General features: G+C 43.3%; 14 pseudogenes; all 14 read right to left on the minus strand.

Moving 5' to 3' along the window:
• Positions 1-1,211: 1,211 nt before the first annotated feature.
• LOC130343822 (U2 spliceosomal RNA) lies at positions 1,212-1,475 on the minus strand (annotated as a pseudogene).
• A 1,468-nt stretch (positions 1,476-2,943) lies between these two features.
• LOC130343823 (U2 spliceosomal RNA) lies at positions 2,944-3,207 on the minus strand (annotated as a pseudogene).
• A 1,474-nt stretch (positions 3,208-4,681) lies between these two features.
• Positions 4,682-4,945, minus strand: LOC130343824 (U2 spliceosomal RNA; annotated as a pseudogene).
• Positions 4,946-6,431: 1,486 nt separating this feature from the next.
• LOC130343825 (U2 spliceosomal RNA) lies at positions 6,432-6,695 on the minus strand (annotated as a pseudogene).
• Positions 6,696-8,175: 1,480 nt separating this feature from the next.
• On the minus strand, positions 8,176-8,439 carry LOC130343826 (U2 spliceosomal RNA; annotated as a pseudogene).
• Positions 8,440-9,922: 1,483 nt separating this feature from the next.
• On the minus strand, positions 9,923-10,187 carry LOC130343765 (U2 spliceosomal RNA; annotated as a pseudogene).
• A 1,499-nt stretch (positions 10,188-11,686) lies between these two features.
• Positions 11,687-11,950, minus strand: LOC130343803 (U2 spliceosomal RNA; annotated as a pseudogene).
• A 1,494-nt stretch (positions 11,951-13,444) lies between these two features.
• Positions 13,445-13,708, minus strand: LOC130343829 (U2 spliceosomal RNA; annotated as a pseudogene).
• Positions 13,709-15,188: 1,480 nt separating this feature from the next.
• LOC130343830 (U2 spliceosomal RNA) lies at positions 15,189-15,452 on the minus strand (annotated as a pseudogene).
• Positions 15,453-16,935: 1,483 nt separating this feature from the next.
• On the minus strand, positions 16,936-17,200 carry LOC130343766 (U2 spliceosomal RNA; annotated as a pseudogene).
• A 1,485-nt stretch (positions 17,201-18,685) lies between these two features.
• LOC130343831 (U2 spliceosomal RNA) lies at positions 18,686-18,949 on the minus strand (annotated as a pseudogene).
• Positions 18,950-20,437: 1,488 nt separating this feature from the next.
• On the minus strand, positions 20,438-20,701 carry LOC130343832 (U2 spliceosomal RNA; annotated as a pseudogene).
• A 1,481-nt stretch (positions 20,702-22,182) lies between these two features.
• LOC130343833 (U2 spliceosomal RNA) lies at positions 22,183-22,446 on the minus strand (annotated as a pseudogene).
• A 1,474-nt stretch (positions 22,447-23,920) lies between these two features.
• Positions 23,921-24,184, minus strand: LOC130343719 (U2 spliceosomal RNA; annotated as a pseudogene).
• Between the last annotated feature and the right edge of the window lie 1,019 nt (positions 24,185-25,203).

Consider the following 25,203-nt stretch of genomic DNA (forward strand, 5'->3'; position numbering starts at 1 on the left):
TCTTGCATATAAGACAATATTTCAGATCTGCATATGAAAACAACACGCCTACCTTTGTTGCACATAGCTGCCTGCCTGTCTCTAGTTACCCCACTGGCTGTAGCTGCGTCCCTTCCGACATGGAATAACACCAACTGTAACGATAAACTGAAAATTAACAGTATAAACCTGCATCATTTTGGACTCTGGTATTTGCTGAATCCGGGTGACCTGACAATCGATGGTGGTGCCGCTGGTGATTCTGGCCTTCTTGGAATCTGTTGGGCCTATGTGTTAGCTCACACATCACTTGGGTATCCATGGTAACTACCACAACATGGTCATCTGCAGTTTACATCTAGCCCGTGGCATTGAATGGCATTTTAAAAGTGCTAAGGGTCCTGGTGCAATAATCCTCCCATGAGGATCAGCCTCAACGGCTTTGTAGATTGCACTCATGTCAGCAACTCCATATACATTTTTTTTTCTTCATGCTTCTTTCTTCATCCTTTTTTCTTTCTGTCATTCAGACTTTCATTCATTCGATCTCTCTCACTCACTTGCTTTAACTCATTTGTTCTCACTCACTCACTCACTCACTCAATCACTCACTCACTCATTCACTCTCACTCACTCTCACTCTCTCACTCACTCGCTCACTAAGTCAGTCTCTCTCTCTCTCTCTCTTTTTCTTTTTATATATATTTTTTTCCGTCTTCTTCTTCTTCTTCTTCTTCTTCAGACCCTGTCATAGCACTAATGCCTTTCCAATACCACCAGCAGATGGAGACACTCCATTGCAACATTGGTTGTGAGCAGCAGTTTCTAAAAACAAATGCCTCATGGCGGATTTCCCATCCATCAATGGATGGTAAATTTTGTTTTTATCATTCACTGACCACAGAAACCAATGCATGGTCAAGCAACAGCAATGACACACCCTTGTGTATAGGCATGAGACCCTCATGTCATTTAACAGGATTCAGCACCACCCACAAGACAGCTACCTGTCATGTCATGTCAAACCTGCACAGGTGTGCTAGATTATTATTATTTAGTTTTATTTTATTTTTTTACACCAATCAGTGTGCAAACATGGTCATTAAAACGCTAAATGAATAGACGTTCATAAACCAGTCAGTGCAACTCATCATTTTGGTCTCCAATTCTCAAACTCAAATTCTCACCCACGGAGGATTAAATGAGAATCTTTCTTGTTTAACACTGGAATGGGGTGGTGCACTGTTCACTACCCGAAGATACTGCCACATCGGGTCAATGCATAGGGCGACAGAAGCAAGCTTCCAAATCAGCTCCCTTTCTCAAAAATCCATTTAATTTATGGTCCCCAGATAGGGAACGTATGTATCAGTATGTGCTCACAAGTCACCCAAGTGCAAGTATTCACACAAAAAAAAACGTGCCTCAGGATGCGATCTGTCGCAAGATCCTTTCTTTTTTTACACTTGATCTAAGCCAAAAGGCCTAGAGGGGATAACCGGGAAAGGGGTGGACCAAACCATGTCCCCTTCATGAGCACTCACATTACTCATAGGAATGGAAGGAAGGCTGGCAGCCAACCAGCCTCCCATACACTTTCTGGGTGGGTGGCAGTCAGCCACCCATACATACATACAGCACAGGCTAAACCCACATCATCACTTAAAAAAAGGACAGGCGACCATTGCACTCTGATGGAGCATTTAGCAATGCAATCCATAGCCTGGCTTTTGCCTGAACCCCCATCACTCCTCCTCTTGCATATAAGACAATATTTCAGATCTGCATATGAAAACAACACGCCTACCTTTGTTGCACATAGCTGCCTGCCTGTCTCTAGTTACCCCACTGGCTGTAGCTGCGTCCCTTCCGACATGGAATAACACCAACTGTAACGATAAACTGAAAATTAACAGTATAAACCTGCATCATTTTGGACTCTGGTATTTGCTGAATCCGGGTGACCTGACAATCGATGGTGGTGCCGCTGGTGATTCTGGCCTTCTTGGAATCTGTTGGGCCTATGTGTTAGCTCACACATCACTTGGGTATCCATGGTAACTACCACAACATGGTCATCTGCAGTTTACATCTAGCCCGTGGCATTGAATGGCATTTTAAAAGTGCTAAGGGTCCTGGTGCAATAATCCTCCCATGAGGATCAGCCTCAACGGCTTTGTAGATTGCACTCATGTCAGCAACTCCATATACATTTTTTTTTCTTCATGCTTCTTTCTTCATCCTTTTTTCTTTCTGTCATTCAGACTTTCATTCATTCGATCTCTCTCACTCACTTGCTTTAACTCATTTGTTCTCACTCACTCACTCACTCACTCAATCACTCACTCACTCATTCACTCTCACTCACTCTCACTCTCTCACTCACTCGCTCACTAAGTCAGTCTCTCTCTCTCTCTCTTTTTCTTTTTATATATATTTTTTTCCGTCTTCTTCTTCTTCTTCTTCTTCTTCAGACCCTGTCATAGCACTAATGCCTTTCCAATACCACCAGCAGATGGAGACACTCCATTGCAACATTGGTTGTGAGCAGCAGTTTCTAAAAACAAATGCCTCATGGCGGATTTCCCATCCATCAATGGATGGTAAATTTTGTTTTTATCATTCACTGACCACAGAAACCAATGCATGGTCAAGCAACAGCAATGACACACCCTTGTGTATAGGCATGAGACCCTCATGTCATTTAACAGGATTCAGCACCACCCACAAGACAGCTACCTGTCATGTCATGTCAAACCTGCACAGGTGTGCTAGATTATTATTATTTAGTTTTATTTTATTTTTTTACACCAATCAGTGTGCAAACATGGTCATTAAAACGCTAAATGAATAGACGTTCATAAACCAGTCAGTGCAACTCATCATTTTGGTCTCCAATTCTCAAACTCAAATTCTCACCCACGGAGGATTAAATGAGAATCTTTCTTGTTTAACACTGGAATGGGGTGGTGCACTGTTCACTACCCGAAGATACTGCCACATCGGGTCAATGCATAGGGCGACAGAAGCAAGCTTCCAAATCAGCTCCCTTTCTCAAAAATCCATTTAATTTATGGTCCCCAGATAGGGAACGTATGTATCAGTATGTGCTCACAAGTCACCCAAGTGCAAGTATTCACACAAAAAAAAACGTGCCTCAGGATGCGATCTGTCGCAAGATCCTTTCTTTTTTTACACTTGATCTAAGCCAAAAGGCCTAGAGGGGATAACCGGGAAAGGGGTGGACCCAACCATGTCCCCTTCATGAGCACTCACATTACTCATAGGAATGGAAGGAAGGCTGGCAGCCAACCAGCCTCCCATACACTTTCTGGGTGGGTGGCAGTCAGCCACCCATACATACATACAGCACAGGCTAAACCCACATCATCACTTAAAAAAAGGACAGGCGACCATTGCACTCTGATGGAGCATTTAGCAATGCAATCCATAGCCTGGCTTTTGCCTGAACCCCCATCACTCCTCCTCTTGCATATAAGACAATATTTCAGATCTGCATATGAAAACAACACGCCTACCTTTGTTGCACATAGCTGCCTGCCTGTCTCTAGTTACCCCACTGGCTGTAGCTGCGTCCCTTCCGACATGGAATAACACCAACTGTAACGATAAACTGAAAATTAACAGTATAAACCTGCATCATTTTGGACTCTGGTATTTGCTGAATCCGGGTGACCTGACAATCGATGGTGGTGCCGCTGGTGATTCTGGCCTTCTTGGAATCTGTTGGGCCTATGTGTTAGCTCACACATCACTTGGGTATCCATGGTAACTACCACAACATGGTCATCTGCAGTTTACATCTAGCCCGTGGCATTGAATGGCATTTTAAAAGTGCTAAGGGTCCTGGTGCAATAATCCTCCCATGAGGATCAGCCTCAACGGCTTTGTAGATTGCACTCATGTCAGCAACTCCATATACATTTTTTTTTCTTCATGCTTCTTTCTTCATCCTTTTTTCTTTCTGTCATTCAGACTTTCATTCATTCGATCTCTCTCACTCACTTGCTTTAACTCATTTGTTCTCACTCACTCACTCACTCACTCACTCAATCACTCACTCACTCATTCACTCTCACTCACTCTCACTCTCTCACTCACTCGCTCACTAAGTCAGTCTCTCTCTCTCTCTCTCTTTTTCTTTTTATATATATTTTTTTCCGTCTTCTTCTTCTTCTTCTTCTTCTTCAGACCCTGTCATAGCACTAATGCCTTTCCAATACCACCAGCAGATGGAGACACTCCATTGCAACATTGGTTGTGAGCAGCAGTTTCTAAAAACAAATGCCTCATGGCGGATTTCCCATCCATCAATGGATGGTAAATTTTGTTTTTATCATTCACTGACCACAGAAACCAATGCATGGTCAAGCAACAGCAATGACACACCCTTGTGTATAGGCATGAGACCCTCATGTCATTTAACAGGATTCAGCACCACCCACAAGACAGCTACCTGTCATGTCATGTCAAACCTGCACAGGTGTGCTAGATTATTATTATTTAGTTTTATTTTATTTTTTTACACCAATCAGTGTGCAAACATGGTCATTAAAACGCTAAATGAATAGACGTTCATAAACCAGTCAGTGCAACTCATCATTTTGGTCTCCAATTCTCAAACTCAAATTCTCACCCACGGAGGATTAAATGAGAATCTTTCTTGTTTAACACTGGAATGGGGTGGTGCACTGTTCACTACCCGAAGATACTGCCACATCGGGTCAATGCATAGGGCGACAGAAGCAAGCTTCCAAATCAGCTCCCTTTCTCAAAAATCCATTTAATTTATGGTCCCCAGATAGGGAACGTATGTATCAGTATGTGCTCACAAGTCACCCAAGTGCAAGTATTCACACAAAAAAAAACGTGCCTCAGGATGCGATCTGTCGCAAGATCCTTTCTTTTTTTACACTTGATCTAAGCCAAAAGGCCTAGAGGGGATAACCGGGAAAGGGGTGGACCCAACCATGTCCCCTTCATGAGCACTCACATTACTCATAGGAATGGAAGGAAGGCTGGCAGCCAACCAGCCTCCCATACACTTTCTGGGTGGGTGGCAGTCAGCCACCCATACATACATACAGCACAGGCTAAACCCACATCATCACTTAAAAAAAGGACAGGCGACCATTGCACTCTGATGGAGCATTTAGCAATGCAATCCATAGCCTGGCTTTTGCCTGAACCCCCATCACTCCTCCTCTTGCATATAAGACAATATTTCAGATCTGCATATGAAAACAACACGCCTACCTTTGTTGCACATAGCTGCCTGCCTGTCTCTAGTTACCCCACTGGCTGTAGCTGCGTCCCTTCCGACATGGAATAACACCAACTGTAACGATAAACTGAAAATTAACAGTATAAACCTGCATCATTTTGGACTCTGGTATTTGCTGAATCCGGGTGACCTGACAATCGATGGTGGTGCCGCTGGTGATTCTGGCCTTCTTGGAATCTGTTGGGCCTATGTGTTAGCTCACACATCACTTGGGTATCCATGGTAACTACCACAACATGGTCATCTGCAGTTTACATCTAGCCCGTGGCATTGAATGGCATTTTAAAAGTGCTAAGGGTCCTGGTGCAATAATCCTCCCATGAGGATCAGCCTCAACGGCTTTGTAGATTGCACTCATGTCAGCAACTCCATATACATTTTTTTTTCTTCATGCTTCTTTCTTCATCCTTTTTTCTTTCTGTCATTCAGACTTTCATTCATTCGATCTCTCTCACTCACTTGCTTTAACTCATTTGTTCTCACTCACTCACTCACTCACTCACTCAATCACTCACTCACTCATTCACTCTCACTCACTCTCACTCTCTCACTCACTCGCTCACTAAGTCAGTCTCTCTCTCTCTCTCTCTTTTTCTTTTTATATATATTTTTTTCCGTCTTCTTCTTCTTCTTCTTCTTCTTCTTCTTCTTCTTCAGACCCTGTCATAGCACTAATGCCTTTCCAATACCACCAGCAGATGGAGACACTCCATTGCAACATTGGTTGTGAGCAGCAGTTTCTAAAAACAAATGCCTCATGGCGGATTTCCCATCCATCAATGGATGGTAAATTTTGTTTTTATCATTCACTGACCACAGAAACCAATGCATGGTCAAGCAACAGCAATGACACACCCTTGTGTATAGGCATGAGACCCTCATGTCATTTAACAGGATTCAGCACCACCCACAAGACAGCTACCTGTCATGTCATGTCAAACCTGCACAGGTGTGCTAGATTATTATTATTTAGTTTTATTTTATTTTTTTACACCAATCAGTGTGCAAACATGGTCATTAAAACGCTAAATGAATAGACGTTCATAAACCAGTCAGTGCAACTCATCATTTTGGTCTCCAATTCTCAAACTCAAATTCTCACTCACGGAGGATTAAATGAGAATCTTTCTTGTTTAACACTGGAATGGGGTGGTGCACTGTTCACTACCCGAAGATACTGCCACATCGGGTCAATGCATAGGGCGACAGAAGCAAGCTTCCAAATCAGCTCCCTTTCTCAAAAATCCATTTAATTTATGGTCCCCAGATAGGGAACGTATGTATCAGTATGTGCTCACAAGTCACCCAAGTGCAAGTATTCACACAAAAAAAAACGTGCCTCAGGATGCGATCTGTCGCAAGATCCTTTCTTTTTTTACACTTGATCTAAGCCAAAAGGCCTAGAGGGGATAACCGGGAAAGGGGTGGACCCAACCATGTCCCCTTCATGAGCACTCACATTACTCATAGGAATGGAAGGAAGGCTGGCAGCCAACCAGCCTCCCATACACTTTCTGGGTGGGTGGCAGTCAGCCACCCATACATACATACAGCACAGGCTAAACCCACATCATCACTTAAAAAAAGGACAGGCGACCATTGCACTCTGATGGAGCATTTAGCAATGCAATCCATAGCCTGGCTTTTGCCTGAACCCCCATCACTCCTCCTCTTGCATATAAGACAATATTTCAGATCTGCATATGAAAACAACACGCCTACCTTTGTTGCACATAGCTGCCTGCCTGTCTCTAGTTACCCCACTGGCTGTAGCTGCGTCCCTTCCGACATGGAATAACACCAACTGTAACGATAAACTGAAAATTAACAGTATAAACCTGCATCATTTTGGACTCTGGTATTTGCTGAATCCGGGTGACCTGACAATCGATGGTGGTGCCGCTGGTGATTCTGGCCTTCTTGGAATCTGTTGGGCCTATGTGTTAGCTCACACATCACTTGGGTATCCATGGTAACTACCACAACATGGTCATCTGCAGTTTACATCTAGCCCGTGGCATTGAATGGCATTTTAAAAGTGCTAAGGGTCCTGGTGCAATAATCCTCCCATGAGGATCAGCCTCAACGGCTTTGTAGATTGCACTCATGTCAGCAACTCCATAGACATTTTTTTTTCTTCATGCTTCTTTCTTCATCCTTTTTTCTTTCTGTCATTCAGACTTTCATTCATTCGATCTCTCTCACTCACTTGCTTTAACTCATTTGTTCTCACTCACTCACTCACTCACTCACTCAATCACTCACTCACTCATTCACTCTCACTCACTCTCACTCTCTCACTCACTCGCTCACTAAGTCAGTCTCTCTCTCTCTCTCTCTTTTTCTTTTTATATATATTTTTTTCCGTCTTCTTCTTCTTCTTCTTCTTCTTCTTCTTCAGACCCTGTCATAGCACTAATGCCTTTCCAATACCACCAGCAGATGGAGACACTCCATTGCAACATTGGTTGTGAGCAGCAGTTTCTAAAAACAAATGCCTCATGGCGGATTTCCCATCCATCAATGGATGGTAAATTTTGTTTTTATCATTCACTGACCACAGAAACCAATGCATGGTCAAGCAACAGCAATGACACACCCTTGTGTATAGGCATGAGACCCTCATGTCATTTAACAGGATTCAGCACCACCCACAAGACAGCTACCTGTCATGTCATGTCAAACCTGCACAGGTGTGCTAGATTATTATTATTTAGTTTTATTTTATTTTTTTACACCAATCAGTGTGCAAACATGGTCATTAAAACGCTAAATGAATAGACGTTCATAAACCAGTCAGTGCAACTCATCATTTTGGTCTCCAATTCTCAAACTCAAATTCTCACCCACGGAGGATTAAATGAGAATCTTTCTTGTTTAACACTGGAATGGGGTGGTGCACTGTTCACTACCCGAAGATACTGCCACATCGGGTCAATGCATAGGGCGACAGAAGCAAGCTTCCAAATCAGCTCCCTTTCTCAAAAATCCATTTAATTTATGGTCCCCAGATAGGGAACGTATGTATCAGTATGTGCTCACAAGTCACCCAAGTGCAAGTATTCACACAAAAAAAAACGTGCCTCAGGATGCGATCTGTCGCAAGATCCTTTCTTTTTTTACACTTGATCTAAGCCAAAAGGCCTAGAGGGGATAACCGGGAAAGGGGTGGACCCAACCATGTCCCCTTCATGAGCACTCACATTACTCATAGGAATGGAAGGAAGGCTGGCAGCCAACCAGCCTCCCATACACTTTCTGGGTGGGTGGCAGTCAGCCACCCATACATACATACAGCACAGGCTAAACCCACATCATCACTTAAAAAAAGGACAGGCGACCATTGCACTCTGATGGAGCATTTAGCAATGCAATCCATAGCCTGGCTTTTGCCTGAACCCCCATCACTCCTCCTCTTGCATATAAGACAATATTTCAGATCTGCATATGAAAACAACACGCCTACCTTTGTTGCACATAGCTGCCTGCCTGTCTCTAGTTACCCCACTGGCTGTAGCTGCGTCCCTTCCGACATGGAATAACACCAACTGTAACGATAAACTGAAAATTAACAGTATAAACCTGCATCATTTTGGACTCTGGTATTTGCTGAATCCGGGTGACCTGACAATCGATGGTGGTGCCGCTGGTGATTCTGGCCTTCTTGGAATCTGTTGGGCCTATGTGTTAGCTCACACATCACTTGGGTATCCATGGTAACTACCACAACATGGTCATCTGCAGTTTACATCTAGCCCGTGGCATTGAATGGCATTTTAAAAGTGCTAAGGGTCCTGGTGCAATAATCCTCCCATGAGGATCAGCCTCAACGGCTTTGTAGATTGCACTCATGTCAGCAACTCCATATACATTTTTTTTTCTTCATGCTTCTTTCTTCATCCTTTTTTCTTTCTGTCATTCAGACTTTCATTCATTCGATCTCTCTCACTCACTTGCTTTAACTCATTTGTTCTCACTCACTCACTCACTCACTCACTCAATCACTCACTCACTCATTCACTCTCACTCACTCTCACTCTCTCACTCACTCGCTCACTAAGTCAGTCTCTCTCTCTCTCTCTCTTTTTCTTTTTATATATATTTTTTTCCGTCTTCTTCTTCTTCTTCTTCTTCTTCTTCTTCTTCAGACCCTGTCATAGCACTAATGCCTTTCCAATACCACCAGCAGATGGAGACACTCCATTGCAACATTGGTTGTGAGCAGCAGTTTCTAAAAACAAATGCCTCATGGCGGATTTCCCATCCATCAATGGATGGTAAATTTTGTTTTTATCATTCACTGACCACAGAAACCAATGCATGGTCAAGCAACAGCAATGACACACCCTTGTGTATAGGCATGAGACCCTCATGTCATTTAACAGGATTCAGCACCACCCACAAGACAGCTACCTGTCATGTCATGTCAAACCTGCACAGGTGTGCTAGATTATTATTATTTAGTTTTATTTTATTTTTTTACACCAATCAGTGTGCAAACATGGTCATTAAAACGCTAAATGAATAGACGTTCATAAACCAGTCAGTGCAACTCATCATTTTGGTCTCCAATTCTCAAACTCAAATTCTCACCCACGGAGGATTAAATGAGAATCTTTCTTGTTTAACACTGGAATGGGGTGGTGCACTGTTCACTACCCGAAGATACTGCCACATCGGGTCAATGCATAGGGCGACAGAAGCAAGCTTCCAAATCAGCTCCCTTTCTCAAAAATCCATTTAATTTATGGTCCCCAGATAGGGAACGTATGTATCAGTATGTGCTCACAAGTCACCCAAGTGCAAGTATTCACACAAAAAAAAAACGTGCCTCAGGATGCGATCTGTCGCAAGATCCTTTCTTTTTTTACACTTGATCTAAGCCAAAAGGCCTAGAGGGGATAACCGGGAAAGGGGTGGACCCAACCATGTCCCCTTCATGAGCACTCACATTACTCATAGGAATGGAAGGAAGGCTGGCAGCCAACCAGCCTCCCATACACTTTCTGGGTGGGTGGCAGTCAGCCACCCATACATACATACAGCACAGGCTAAACCCACATCATCACTTAAAAAAAGGACAGGCGACCATTGCACTCTGATGGAGCATTTAGCAATGCAATCCATAGCCTGGCTTTTGCCTGAACCCCCATCACTCCTCCTCTTGCATATAAGACAATATTTCAGATCTGCATATGAAAACAACACGCCTACCTTTGTTGCACATAGCTGCCTGCCTGTCTCTAGTTACCCCACTGGCTGTAGCTGCGTCCCTTCCGACATGGAATAACACCAACTGTAACGATAAACTGAAAATTAACAGTATAAACCTGCATCATTTTGGACTCTGGTATTTGCTGAATCCGGGTGACCTGACAATCGATGGTGGTGCCGCTGGTGATTCTGGCCTTCTTGGAATCTGTTGGGCCTATGTGTTAGCTCACACATCACTTGGGTATCCATGGTAACTACCACAACATGGTCATCTGCAGTTTACATCTAGCCCGTGGCATTGAATGGCATTTTAAAAGTGCTAAGGGTCCTGGTGCAATAATCCTCCCATGAGGATCAGCCTCAACGGCTTTGTAGATTGCACTCATGTCAGCAACTCCATATACATTTTTTTTTCTTCATGCTTCTTTCTTCATCCTTTTTTCTTTCTGTCATTCAGACTTTCATTCATTCGATCTCTCTCACTCACTTGCTTTAACTCATTTGTTCTCACTCACTCACTCACTCACTCAATCACTCACTCACTCATTCACTCTCACTCACTCTCACTCTCTCACTCTCTCACTCACTCGCTCACTAAGTCAGTCTCTCTCTCTCTCTCTCTTTTTCTTTTTATATATATTTTTTTCCGTCTTCTTCTTCTTCTTCTTCTTCTTCTTCTTCTTCTTCTTCTTCTTCAGACCCTGTCATAGCACTAATGCCTTTCCAATACCACCAGCAGATGGAGACACTCCATTGCAACATTGGTTGTGAGCAGCAGTTTCTAAAAACAAATGCCTCATGGCGGATTTCCCATCCATCAATGGATGGTAAATTTTGTTTTTATCATTCACTGACCACAGAAACCAATGCATGGTCAAGCAACAGCAATGACACACCCTTGTGTATAGGCATGAGACCCTCATGTCATTTAACAGGATTCAGCACCACCCACAAGACAGCTACCTGTCATGTCATGTCAAACCTGCACAGGTGTGCTAGATTATTATTATTTAGTTTTATTTTATTTTTTTACACCAATCAGTGTGCAAACATGGTCATTAAAACGCTAAATGAATAGACGTTCATAAACCAGTCAGTGCAACTCATCATTTTGGTCTCCAATTCTCAAACTCAAATTCTCACCCACGGAGGATTAAATGAGAATCTTTCTTGTTTAACACTGGAATGGGGTGGTGCACTGTTCACTACCCGAAGATACTGCCACATCGGGTCAATGCATAGGGCGACAGAAGCAAGCTTCCAAATCAGCTCCCTTTCTCAAAAATCCATTTAATTTATGGTCCCCAGATAGGGAACATATGTATCAGTATGTGCTCACAAGTCACCCAAGTGCAAGTATTCACACAAAAAAAAACGTGCCTCAGGATGCGATCTGTCGCAAGATCCTTTCTTTTTTTACACTTGATCTAAGCCAAAAGGCCTAGAGGGGATAACCGGGAAAGGGGTGGACCCAACCATGTCCCCTTCATGAGCACTCACATTACTCATAGGAATGGAAGGAAGGCTGGCAGCCAACCAGCCTCCCATACACTTTCTGGGTGGGTGGCAGTCAGCCACCCATACATACATACAGCACAGGCTAAACCCACATCATCACTTAAAAAAAGGACAGGCGACCATTGCACTCTGATGGAGCATTTAGCAATGCAATCCATAGCCTGGCTTTTGCCTGAACCCCCATCACTCCTCCTCTTGCATATAAGACAATATTTCAGATCTGCATATGAAAACAACACGCCTACCTTTGTTGCACATAGCTGCCTGCCTGTCTCTAGTTACCCCACTGGCTGTAGCTGCGTCCCTTCCGACATGGAATAACACCAACTGTAACGATAAACTGAAAATTAACAGTATAAACCTGCATCATTTTGGACTCTGGTATTTGCTGAATCCGGGTGACCTGACAATCGATGGTGGTGCCGCTGGTGATTCTGGCCTTCTTGGAATCTGTTGGGCCTATGTGTTAGCTCACACATCACTTGGGTATCCATGGTAACTACCACAACATGGTCATCTGCAGTTTACATCTAGCCCGTGGCATTGAATGGCATTTTAAAAGTGCTAAGGGTCCTGGTGCAATAATCCTCCCATGAGGATCAGCCTCAACGGCTTTGTAGATTGCACTCATGTCAGCAACTCCATATACATTTTTTTTTCTTCATGCTTCTTTCTTCATCCTTTTTTCTTTCTGTCATTCAGACTTTCATTCATTCGATCTCTCTCACTCACTTGCTTTAACTCATTTGTTCTCACTCACTCACTCACTCACTCACTCAATCACTCACTCACTCATTCACTCTCACTCACTCTCACTCTCTCACTCACTCGCTCACTAAGTCAGTCTCTCTCTCTCTCTTTTTCTTTTTATATATATTTTTTTCCGTCTTCTTCTTCTTCTTCTTCTTCTTCTTCTTCTTCTTCTTCTTCTTCTTCAGACCCTGTCATAGCACTAATGCCTTTCCAATACCACCAGCAGATGGAGACACTCCATTGCAACATTGGTTGTGAGCAGCAGTTTCTAAAAACAAATGCCTCATGGCGGATTTCCCATCCATCAATGGATGGTAAATTTTGTTTTTATCATTCACTGACCACAGAAACCAATGCATGGTCAAGCAACAGCAATGACACACCCTTGTGTATAGGCATGAGACCCTCATGTCATTTAACAGGATTCAGCACCACCCACAAGACAGCTACCTGTCATGTCATGTCAAACCTGCACAGGTGTGCTAGATTATTATTATTTAGTTTTATTTTATTTTTTTACACCAATCAGTGTGCAAACATGGTCATTAAAACGCTAAATGAATAGACGTTCATAAACCAGTCAGTGCAACTCATCATTTTGGTCTCCAATTCTCAAACTCAAATTCTCACCCACGGAGGATTAAATGAGAATCTTTCTTGTTTAACACTGGAATGGGGTGGTGCACTGTTCACTACCCGAAGATACTGCCACATCGGGTCAATGCATAGGGCGACAGAAGCAAGCTTCCAAATCAGCTCCCTTTCTCAAAAATCCATTTAATTTATGGTCCCCAGATAGGGAACGTATGTATCAGTATGTGCTCACAAGTCACCCAAGTGCAAGTATTCACACAAAAAAAAACGTGCCTCAGGATGCGATCTGTCGCAAGATCCTTTCTTTTTTTACACTTGATCTAAGCCAAAAGGCCTAGAGGGGATAACCGGGAAAGGGGTGGACCCAACCATGTCCCCTTCATGAGCACTCACATTACTCATAGGAATGGAAGGAAGGCTGGCAGCCAACCAGCCTCCCATACACTTTCTGGGTGGGTGGCAGTCAGCCACCCATACATACATACAGCACAGGCTAAACCCACATCATCACTTAAAAAAAGGACAGGCGACCATTGCACTCTGATGGAGCATTTAGCAATGCAATCCATAGCCTGGCTTTTGCCTGAACCCCCATCACTCCTCCTCTTGCATATAAGACAATATTTCAGATCTGCATATGAAAACAACACGCCTACCTTTGTTGCACATAGCTGCCTGCCTGTCTCTAGTTACCCCACTGGCTGTAGCTGCGTCCCTTCCGACATGGAATAACACCAACTGTAACGATAAACTGAAAATTAACAGTATAAACCTGCATCATTTTGGACTCTGGTATTTGCTGAATCCGGGTGACCTGACAATCGATGGTGGTGCCGCTGGTGATTCTGGCCTTCTTGGAATCTGTTGGGCCTATGTGTTAGCTCACACATCACTTGGGTATCCATGGTAACTACCACAACATGGTCATCTGCAGTTTACATCTAGCCCGTGGCATTGAATGGCATTTTAAAAGTGCTAAGGGTCCTGGTGCAATAATCCTCCCATGAGGATCAGCCTCAACGGCTTTGTAGATTGCACTCATGTCAGCAACTCCATATACATTTTTTTTTCTTCATGCTTCTTTCTTCATCCTTTTTTCTTTCTGTCATTCAGACTTTCATTCATTCGATCTCTCTCACTCACTTGCTTTAACTCATTTGTTCTCACTCACTCACTCACTCACTCACTCAATCACTCACTCACTCATTCACTCTCACTCACTCTCACTCTCTCACTCACTCGCTCACTAAGTCAGTCTCTCTCTCTCTCTCTCTTTTTCTTTTTATATATATTTTTTTCCGTCTTCTTCTTCTTCTTCTTCTTCTTCTTCTTCAGACCCTGTCATAGCACTAATGCCTTTCCAATACCACCAGCAGATGGAGACACTCCATTGCAACATTGGTTGTGAGCAGCAGTTTCTAAAAACAAATGCCTCATGGCGGATTTCCCATCCATCAATGGATGGTAAATTTTGTTTTTATCATTCACTGACCACAGAAACCAATGCATGGTCAAGCAACAGCAATGACACACCCTTGTGTATAGGCATGAGACCCTCATGTCATTTAACAGGATTCAGCACCACCCACAAGACAGCTACCTGTCATGTCATGTCAAACCTGCACAGGTGTGCTAGATTATTATTATTTAGTTTTATTTTATTTTTTTACACCAATCAGTGTGCAAACATGGTCATTAAAACGCTAAATGAATAGACGTTCATAAACCAGTCAGTGCAACTCATCATTTTGGTCTCCAATTCTCAAACTCAAATTCTCACCCACGGAGGATTAAATGAGAATCTTTCTTGTTTAACACTGGAATGGGGTGGTGCACTGTTCACTACCCGAAGATACTGCCACATCGGGTCAATGCATAGGGCGACAGAAGCAAGCTTCCAAATCAGCTCCCTTTCTCAAAAATCCATTTAATTTATGGTCCCCAGATAGGGAACGTATGTATCAGTATGTGCTCACAAGTCACCCAAGTGCAAGTATTCACACAAAAAAAAACGTGCCTCAGGATGCGATCTGTCGCAAGATCCTTTCTTTTTTTACACTTGATCTAAGCCAAAAGGCCTAGAGGGGATAACCGGGAAAGGGGTGGACCCAACCATGTCCCCTTCATGAGCACTCACATTACTCATAGGAATGGAAGGAAGGCTGGCAGCCAACCAGCCTCCCATACACTTTCTGGGTGGGTGGCAGTCAGCCACCCATACATACATACAGCACAGGCTAAACCCACATCATCACTTAAAAAAAGGACAGGCGACCATTGCACTCTGATGGAGCATTTAGCAATGCAATCCATAGCCTGGCTTTTGCCTGAACCCCCATCACTCCTCCTCTTGCATATAAGACAATATTTCAGATCTGCATATGAAAACAACACGCCTACCTTTGTTGCACATAGCTGCCTGCCTGTCTCTAGTTACCCCACTGGCTGTAGCTGCGTCCCTTCCGACATGGAATAACACCAACTGTAACGATAAACTGAAAATTAACAGTATAAACCTGCATCATTTTGGACTCTGGTATTTGCTGAATCCGGGTGACCTGACAATCGATGGTGGTGCCGCTGGTGATTCTGGCCTTCTTGGAATCTGTTGGGCCTATGTGTTAGCTCACACATCACTTGGGTATCCATGGTAACTACCACAACATGGTCATCTGCAGTTTACATCTAGCCCGTGGCATTGAATGGCATTTTAAAAGTGCTAAGGGTCCTGGTGCAATAATCCTCCCATGAGGATCAGCCTCAACGGCTTTGTAGATTGCACTCATGTCAGCAACTCCATATACATTTTTTTTTCTTCATGCTTCTTTCTTCATCCTTTTTTCTTTCTGTCATTCAGACTTTCATTCATTCGATCTCTCTCACTCACTTGCTTTAACTCATTTGTTCTCACTCACTCACTCACTCACTCACTCAATCACTCACTCACTCATTCACTCTCACTCACTCTCACTCTCTCACTCACTCACTCACTAAGTCAGTCTCTCTCTCTCTCTCTCTTTTTCTTTTTATATATATTTTTTTCCGTCTTCTTCTTCTTCTTCTTCTTCTTCTTCTTCTTCAGACCCTGTCATAGCACTAATGCCTTTCCAATACCACCAGCAGATGGAGACACTCCATTGCAACATTGGTTGTGAGCAGCAGTTTCTAAAAACAAATGCCTCATGGCGGATTTCCCATCCATCAATGGATGGTAAATTTTGTTTTTATCATTCACTGACCACAGAAACCAATGCATGGTCAAGCAACAGCAATGACACACCCTTGTGTATAGGCATGAGACCCTCATGTCATTTAACAGGATTCAGCACCACCCACAAGACAGCTACCTGTCATGTCATGTCAAACCTGCACAGGTGTGCTAGATTATTATTATTTAGTTTTATTTTATTTTTTTACACCAATCAGTGTGCAAACATGGTCATTAAAACGCTAAATGAATAGACGTTCATAAACCAGTCAGTGCAACTCATCATTTTGGTCTCCAATTCTCAAACTCAAATTCTCACCCACGGAGGATTAAATGAGAATCTTTCTTGTTTAACACTGGAATGGGGTGGTGCACTGTTCACTACCCGAAGATACTGCCACATCGGGTCAATGCATAGGGCGACAGAAGCAAGCTTCCAAATCAGCTCCCTTTCTCAAAAATCCATTTAATTTATGGTCCCCAGATAGGGAACGTATGTATCAGTATGTGCTCACAAGTCACCCAAGTGCAAGTATTCACACAAAAAAAAAACGTGCCTCAGGATGCGATCTGTCGCAAGATCCTTTCTTTTTTTACACTTGATCTAAGCCAAAAGGCCTAGAGGGGATAACCGGGAAAGGGGTGGACCCAACCATGTCCCCTTCATGAGCACTCACATTACTCATAGGAATGGAAGGAAGGCTGGCAGCCAACCAGCCTCCCATACACTTTCTGGGTGGGTGGCAGTCAGCCACCCATACATACATACAGCACAGGCTAAACCCACATCATCACTTAAAAAAAGGACAGGCGACCATTGCACTCTGATGGAGCATTTAGCAATGCAATCCATAGCCTGGCTTTTGCCTGAACCCCCATCACTCCTCCTCTTGCATATAAGACAATATTTCAGATCTGCATATGAAAACAACACGCCTACCTTTGTTGCACATAGCTGCCTGCCTGTCTCTAGTTACCCCACTGGCTGTAGCTGCGTCCCTTCCGACATGGAATAACACCAACTGTAACGATAAACTGAAAATTAACAGTATAAACCTGCATCATTTTGGACTCTGGTATTTGCTGAATCCGGGTGACCTGACAATCGATGGTGGTGCCGCTGGTGATTCTGGCCTTCTTGGAATCTGTTGGGCCTATGTGTTAGCTCACACATCACTTGGGTATCCATGGTAACTACCACAACATGGTCATCTGCAGTTTACATCTAGCCCGTGGCATTGAATGGCATTTTAAAAGTGCTAAGGGTCCTGGTGCAATAATCCTCCCATGAGGATCAGCCTCAACGGCTTTGTAGATTGCACTCATGTCAGCAACTCCATATACATTTTTTTTTCTTCATGCTTCTTTCTTCATCCTTTTTTCTTTCTGTCATTCAGACTTTCATTCATTCGATCTCTCTCACTCACTTGCTTTAACTCATTTGTTCTCACTCACTCACTCACTCACTCAATCACTCACTCACTCATTCACTCTCACTCACTCTCACTCTCTCACTCACTCGCTCACTAAGTCAGTCTCTCTCTCTCTCTCTCTTTTTCTTTTTATATATATTTTTTTCCGTCTTCTTCTTCTTCTTCTTCTTCTTCTTCTTCTTCTTCTTCAGACCCTGTCATAGCACTAATGCCTTTCCAATACCACCAGCAGATGGAGACACTCCATTGCAACATTGGTTGTGAGCAGCAGTTTCTAAAAACAAATGCCTCATGGCGGATTTCCCATCCATCAATGGATGGTAAATTTTGTTTTTATCATTCACTGACCACAGAAACCAATGCATGGTCAAGCAACAGCAATGACACACCCTTGTGTATAGGCATGAGACCCTCATGTCATTTAACAGGATTCAGCACCACCCACAAGACAGCTACCTGTCATGTCATGTCAAACCTGCACAGGTGTGCTAGATTATTATTATTTAGTTTTATTTTATTTTTTTACACCAATCAGTGTGCAAACATGGTCATTAAAACGCTAAATGAATAGACGTTCATAAACCAGTCAGTGCAACTCATCATTTTGGTCTCCAATTCTCAAACTCAAATTCTCACCCACGGAGGATTAAATGAGAATCTTTCTTGTTTAACACTGGAATGGGGTGGTGCACTGTTCACTACCCGAAGATACTGCCACATCGGGTCAATGCATAGGGCGACAGAAGCAAGCTTCCAAATCAGCTCCCTTTCTCAAAAATCCATTTAATTTATGGTCCCCAGATAGGGAACGTATGTATCAGTATGTGCTCACAAGTCACCCAAGTGCAAGTATTCACACAAAAAAAAACGTGCCTCAGGATGCGATCTGTCGCAAGATCCTTTCTTTTTTTACACTTGATCTAAGCCAAAAGGCCTAGAGGGGATAACCGGGAAAGGGGTGGACCCAACCATGTCCCCTTCATGAGCACTCACATTACTCATAGGAATGGAAGGAAGGCTGGCAGCCAACCAGCCTCCCATACACTTTCTGGGTGGGTGGCAGTCAGCCACCCATACATACATACAGCACAGGCTAAACCCACATCATCACTTAAAAAAAGGACAGGCGACTATTGCACTCTGATGGAGCATTTAGCAATGCAATCCATAGCCTGGCTTTTGCCTGAACCCCCATCACTCCTCCTCTTGCATATAAGACAATATTTCAGATCTGCATATGAAAACAACACGCCTACCTTTGTTGCACATAGCTGCCTGCCTGTCTCTAGTTACCCCACTGGCCGTAGCTGCGTCCCTTCCGACATGGAATAACACCAACTGTAACGATAAACTGAAAATTAACAGTATAAACCTGCATCATTTTGGACTCTGGTATTTGCTGAATCCGGGTGACCTGACAATCGATGGTGGTGCCGCTGGTGATTCTGGCCTTCTTGGAATCTGTTGGGCCTATGTGTTAGCTCACACATCACTTGGGTATCCATGGTAACTACCACAACATGGTCATCTGCAGTTTACATCTAGCCCGTGGCATTGAATGGCATTTTAAAAGTGCTAAGGGTCCTGGTGCAATAATCCTCCCATGAGGATCAGCCTCAACGGCTTTGTAGATTGCACTCATGTCAGCAACTCCATATACATTTTTTTTTCTTCATGCTTCTTTCTTCATCCTTTTTTCTTTCTGTCATTCAGACTTTCATTCATTCGATCTCTCTCACTCACTTGCTTTAACTCATTTGTTCTCACTCACTCACTCACTCACTCAATCACTCACTCACTCATTCACTCTCACTCACTCTCACTCTCTCACTCACTCGCTCACTAAGTCAGTCTCTCTCTCTCTCTCTCTTTTTCTTTTTATATATATTTTTTTCCGTCTTCTTCTTCTTCTTCTTCTTCTTCTTCTTCTTCTTCTTCTTCAGACCCTGTCATAGCACTAATGCCTTTCCAATACCACCAGCAGATGGAGACACTCCATTGCAACATTGGTTGTGAGCAGCAGTTTCTAAAAACAAATGCCTCATGGCGGATTTCCCATCCATCAATGGATGGTAAATTTTGTTTTTATCATTCACTGACCACAGAAACCAATGCATGGTCAAGCAACAGCAATGACACACCCTTGTGTATAGGCATGAGACCCTCATGTCATTTAACAGGATTCAGCACCACCCACAAGACAGCTACCTGTCATGTCATGTCAAACCTGCACAGGTGTGCTAGATTATTATTATTTAGTTTTATTTTATTTTTTTACACCAATCAGTGTGCAAACATGGTCATTAAAACGCTAAATGAATAGACGTTCATAAACCAGTCAGTGCAACTCATCATTTTGGTCTCCAATTCTCAAACTCAAATTCTCACCCACGGAGGATTAAATGAGAATCTTTCTTGTTTAACACTGGAATGGGGTGGTGCACTGTTCACTACCCGAAGATACTGCCACATCGGGTCAATGCATAGGGCGACAGAAGCAAGCTTCCAAATCAGCTCCCTTTCTCAAAAATCCATTTAATTTATGGTCCCCAGATAGGGAACGTATGTATCAGTATGTGCTCACAAGTCACCCAAGTGCAAGTATTCACACAAAAAAAAACGTGCCTCAGGATGCGATCTGTCGCAAGATCCTTTCTTTTTTTACACTTGATCTAAGCCAAAAGGCCTAGAGGGGATAACCGGGAAAGGGGTGGACCCAACCATGTCCCCTTCATGAGCACTCACATTACTCATAGGAATGGAAGGAAGGCTGGCAGCCAACCAGCCTCCCATACACTTTCTGGGTGGGTGGCAGTCAGCCACCCATACATACATACAGCACAGGCTAAACCCACATCATCACTTAAAAAAAGGACAGGCGACCATTGCACTCTGATGGAGCATTTAGCAATGCAATCCATAGCCTGGCTTTTGCCTGAACCCCCATCACTCCTCCTCTTGCATATAAGACAATATTTCAGATCTGCATATGAAAACAACACGCCTACCTTTGTTGCACATAGCTGCCTGCCTGTCTCTAGTTACCCCACTGGCTGTAGCTGCGTCCCTTCCGACATGGAATAACACCAACTGTAACGATAAACTGAAAATTAACAGTATAAACCTGCATCATTTTGGACTCTGGTATTTGCTGAATCCGGGTGACCTGACAATCGATGGTGGTGCCGCTGGTGATTCTGGCCTTCTTGGAATCTGTTGGGCCTATGTGTTAGCTCACACATCACTTGGGTATCCATGGTAACTACCACAACATGGTCATCTGCAGTTTACATCTAGCCCGTGGCATTGAATGGCATTTTAAAAGTGCTAAGGGTCCTGGTGCAATAATCCTCCCATGAGGATCAGCCTCAACGGCTTTGTAGATTGCACTCATGTCAGCAACTCCATATACATTTTTTTTTCTTCATGCTTCTTTCTTCATCCTTTTTTCTTTCTGTCATTCAGACTTTCATTCATTCGATCTCTCTCACTCACTTGCTTTAACTCATTTGTTCTCACTCACTCACTCACTCAATCACTCACTCACTCATTCACTCTCACTCACTCTCACTCTCTCACTCACTCGCTCACTAAGTCAGTCTCTCTCTCTCTCTCTCTTTTTCTTTTTATATATATTTTTTTCCGTCTTCTTCTTCTTCTTCTTCTTCTTCTTCTTCTTCTTCTTCAGACCCTGTCATAGCACTAATGCCTTTCCAATACCACCAGCAGATGGAGACACTCCATTGCAACATTGGTTGTGAGCAGCAGTTTCTAAAAACAAATGCCTCATGGCGGATTTCCCATCCATCAATGGATGGTAAATTTTGTTTTTATCATTCACTGACCACAGAAACCAATGCATGGTCAAGCAACAGCAATGACACACCCTTGTGTATAGGCATGAGACCCTCATGTCATTTAACAGGATTCAGCACCACCCACAAGACAGCTACCTGTCATGTCATGTCAAACCTGCACAGGTGTGCTAGATTATTATTATTTAGTTTTATTTTATTTTTTTACACCAATCAGTGTGCAAACATGGTCATTAAAACGCTAAATGAATAGACGTTCATAAACCAGTCAGTGCAACTCATCATTTTGGTCTCCAATTCTCAAACTCAAATTCTCACCCACGGAGGATTAAATGAGAATCTTTCTTGTTTAACACTGGAATGGGGTGGTGCACTGTTCACTACCCGAAGATACTGCCACATCGGGTCAATGCATAGGGCGACAGAAGCAAGCTTCCAAATCAGCTCCCTTTCTCAAAAATCCATTTAATTTATGGTCCCCAGATAGGGAACGTATGTATCAGTATGTGCTCACAAGTCACCCAAGTGCAAGTATTCACACAAAAAAAAACGTGCCTCAGGATGCGATCTGTCGCAAGATCCTTTCTTTTTTTACACTTGATCTAAGCCAAAAGGCCTAGAGGGGATAACCGGGAAAGGGGTGGACCCAACCATGTCCCCTTCATGAGCACTCACATTACTCATAGGAATGGAAGGAAGGCTGGCAGCCAACCAGCCTCCCATACACTTTCTGGGTGGGTGGCAGTCAGCCACCCATACATACATACAGCACAGGCTAAACCCACATCATCACTTAAAAAAAGGACAGGCGACCATTGCACTCTGATGGAGCATTTAGCAATGCAATCCATAGCCTGGCTTTTGCCTGAACCCCCATCACTCCTCCTCTTGCATATAAGACAATATTTCAGATCTGCATATGAAAACAACACGCCTACCTTTGTTGCACATAGCTGCCTGCCTGTCTCTAGTTACCCCACTGGCTGTAGCTGCGTCCCTTCCGACATGGAATAACACCAACTGTAACGATAAACTGAAAATTAACAGTATAAACCTGCATCATTTTGGACTCTGGTATTTGCTGAATCCGGGTGACCTGACAATCGATGGTGGTGCCGCTGGTGATTCTGGCCTTCTTGGAATCTGTTGGGCCTATGTGTTAGCTCACACATCACTTGGGTATCCATGGTAACTACCACAACATGGTCATCTGCAGTTTACATCTAGCCCGTGGCATTGAATGGCATTTTAAAAGTGCTAAGGGTCCTGGTGCAATAATCCTCCCATGAGGATCAGCCTCAACGGCTTTGTAGATTGCACTCATGTCAGCAACTCCATATACATTTTTTTTTCTTCATGCTTCTTTCTTCATCCTTTTTTCTTTCTGTCATTCAGACTTTCATTCATTCGATCTCTCTCACTCACTTGCTTTAACTCATTTGTTCTCACTCACTCACTCACTCAATCACTCACTCACTCATTCACTCTCACTCACTCTCACTCTCTCACTCACTCGCTCACTAAGTCAGTCTCTCTCTCTCTCTTTTTCTTTTTATATATATTTTTTTCCGTCTTCTTCTTCTTCTTCTTCTTCTTCTTCTTCTTCTTCAGACCCTGTCATAGCACTAATGCCTTTCCAATACCACCAGCAGATGGAGACACTCCATTGCAACATTGGTTGTGAGCAGCAGTTTCTAAAAACAAATGCCTCATGGCGGATTTCCCATCCATCAATGGATGGTAAATTTTGTTTTTATCATTCACTGACCACAGAAACCAATGCATGGTCAAGCAACAGCAATGACACACCCTTGTGTATAGGCATGAGACCCTCATGTCATTTAACAGGATTCAGCACCACCCACAAGACAGCTACCTGTCATGTCATGTCAAACCTGCACAGGTGTGCTAGATTATTATTATTTAGTTTTATTTTATTTTTTTACACCAATCAGTGTGCAAACATGGTCATTAAAACGCTAAATGAATAGACGTTCATAAACCAGTCAGTGCAACTCATCATTTTGGTCTCCAATTCTCAAACTCAAATTCTCACCCACGGAGGATTAAATGAGAATCTTTCTTGTTTAACACTGGAATGGGGTGGTGCACTGTTCACTACCCGAAGATACTGCCACATCGGGTCAATGCATAGGGCGACAGAAGCAAGCTTCCAAATCAGCTCCCTTTCTCAAAAATCCATTTAATTTATGGTCCCCAGATAGGGAACGTATGTATCAGTATGTGCTCACAAGTCACCCAAGTGCAAGTATTCACACAAAAAAAAACGTGCCTCAGGATGCGATCTGTCGCAAGATCCTTTCTTTTTTTACACTTGATCTAAGCCAAAAGGCCTAGAGGGGATAACCGGGAAAGGGGTGGACCCAACCATGTCCCCTTCATGAGCACTCACATTACTCATAGGAATGGAAGGAAGGCTGGCAGCCAACCAGCCTCCCATACACTTTCTGGGTGGGTGGCAGTCAGCCACCCATACATACATACAGCACAGGCTAAACCCACATCATCACTTAAAAAAAGGACAGGCGACCATTGCATTCTGATGGAGCATTTAGCAATGCAATCCATAGCCTGGCTTTTGCCTGAACCCCCATCACTCCTCCTCTTGCATATAAGACAATATTTCAGATCTGCATATGAAAACAACACGCCTACCTTTGTTGCACATAGCTGCCTGCCTGTCTCTAGTTACCCCACTGGCTGTAGCTGCGTCCCTTCCGACATGGAATAACACCAACTGTAACGATAAACTGAAAATTAACAGTATAAACCTGCATCATTTTGGACTCTGGTATTTGCTGAATCCGGGTGACCTGACAATCGATGGTGGTGCCGCTGGTGATTCTGGCCTTCTTGGAATCTGTTGGGCCTATGTGTTAGCTCACACATCACTTGGGTATCCATGGTAACTACCACAACATGGTCATCTGCAGTTTACATCTAGCCCGTGGCATTGAATGGCATTTTAAAAGTGCTAAGGGTCCTGGTGCAATAATCCTCCCATGAGGATCAGCCTCAACGGCTTTGTAGATTGCACTCATGTCAGCAACTCCATATACATTTTTTTTTCTTCATGCTTCTTTCTTCATCCTTTTTTCTTTCTGTCATTCAGACTTTCATTCATTCGATCTCTCTCACTCACTTGCTTTAACTCATTTGTTCTCACTCACTCACTCACTCACTCAATCACTCACTCACTCATTCACTCTCACTCACTCTCACTCTCTCACTCACTCGCTCACTAAGTCAGTCTCTCTCTCTCTCTCTCTTTTTCTTTTTATATATATTTTTTTCCGTCTTCTTCTTCTTCTTCTTCTTCTTCTTCTTCAGACCCTGTCATAGCACTAATGCCTTTCCAATACC

Source organism: Hyla sarda, unplaced genomic scaffold (genome assembly GCF_029499605.1).
Source record: "Hyla sarda isolate aHylSar1 unplaced genomic scaffold, aHylSar1.hap1 scaffold_689, whole genome shotgun sequence".
NCBI lineage: Eukaryota > Metazoa > Chordata > Amphibia > Anura > Hylidae > Hyla > Hyla sarda.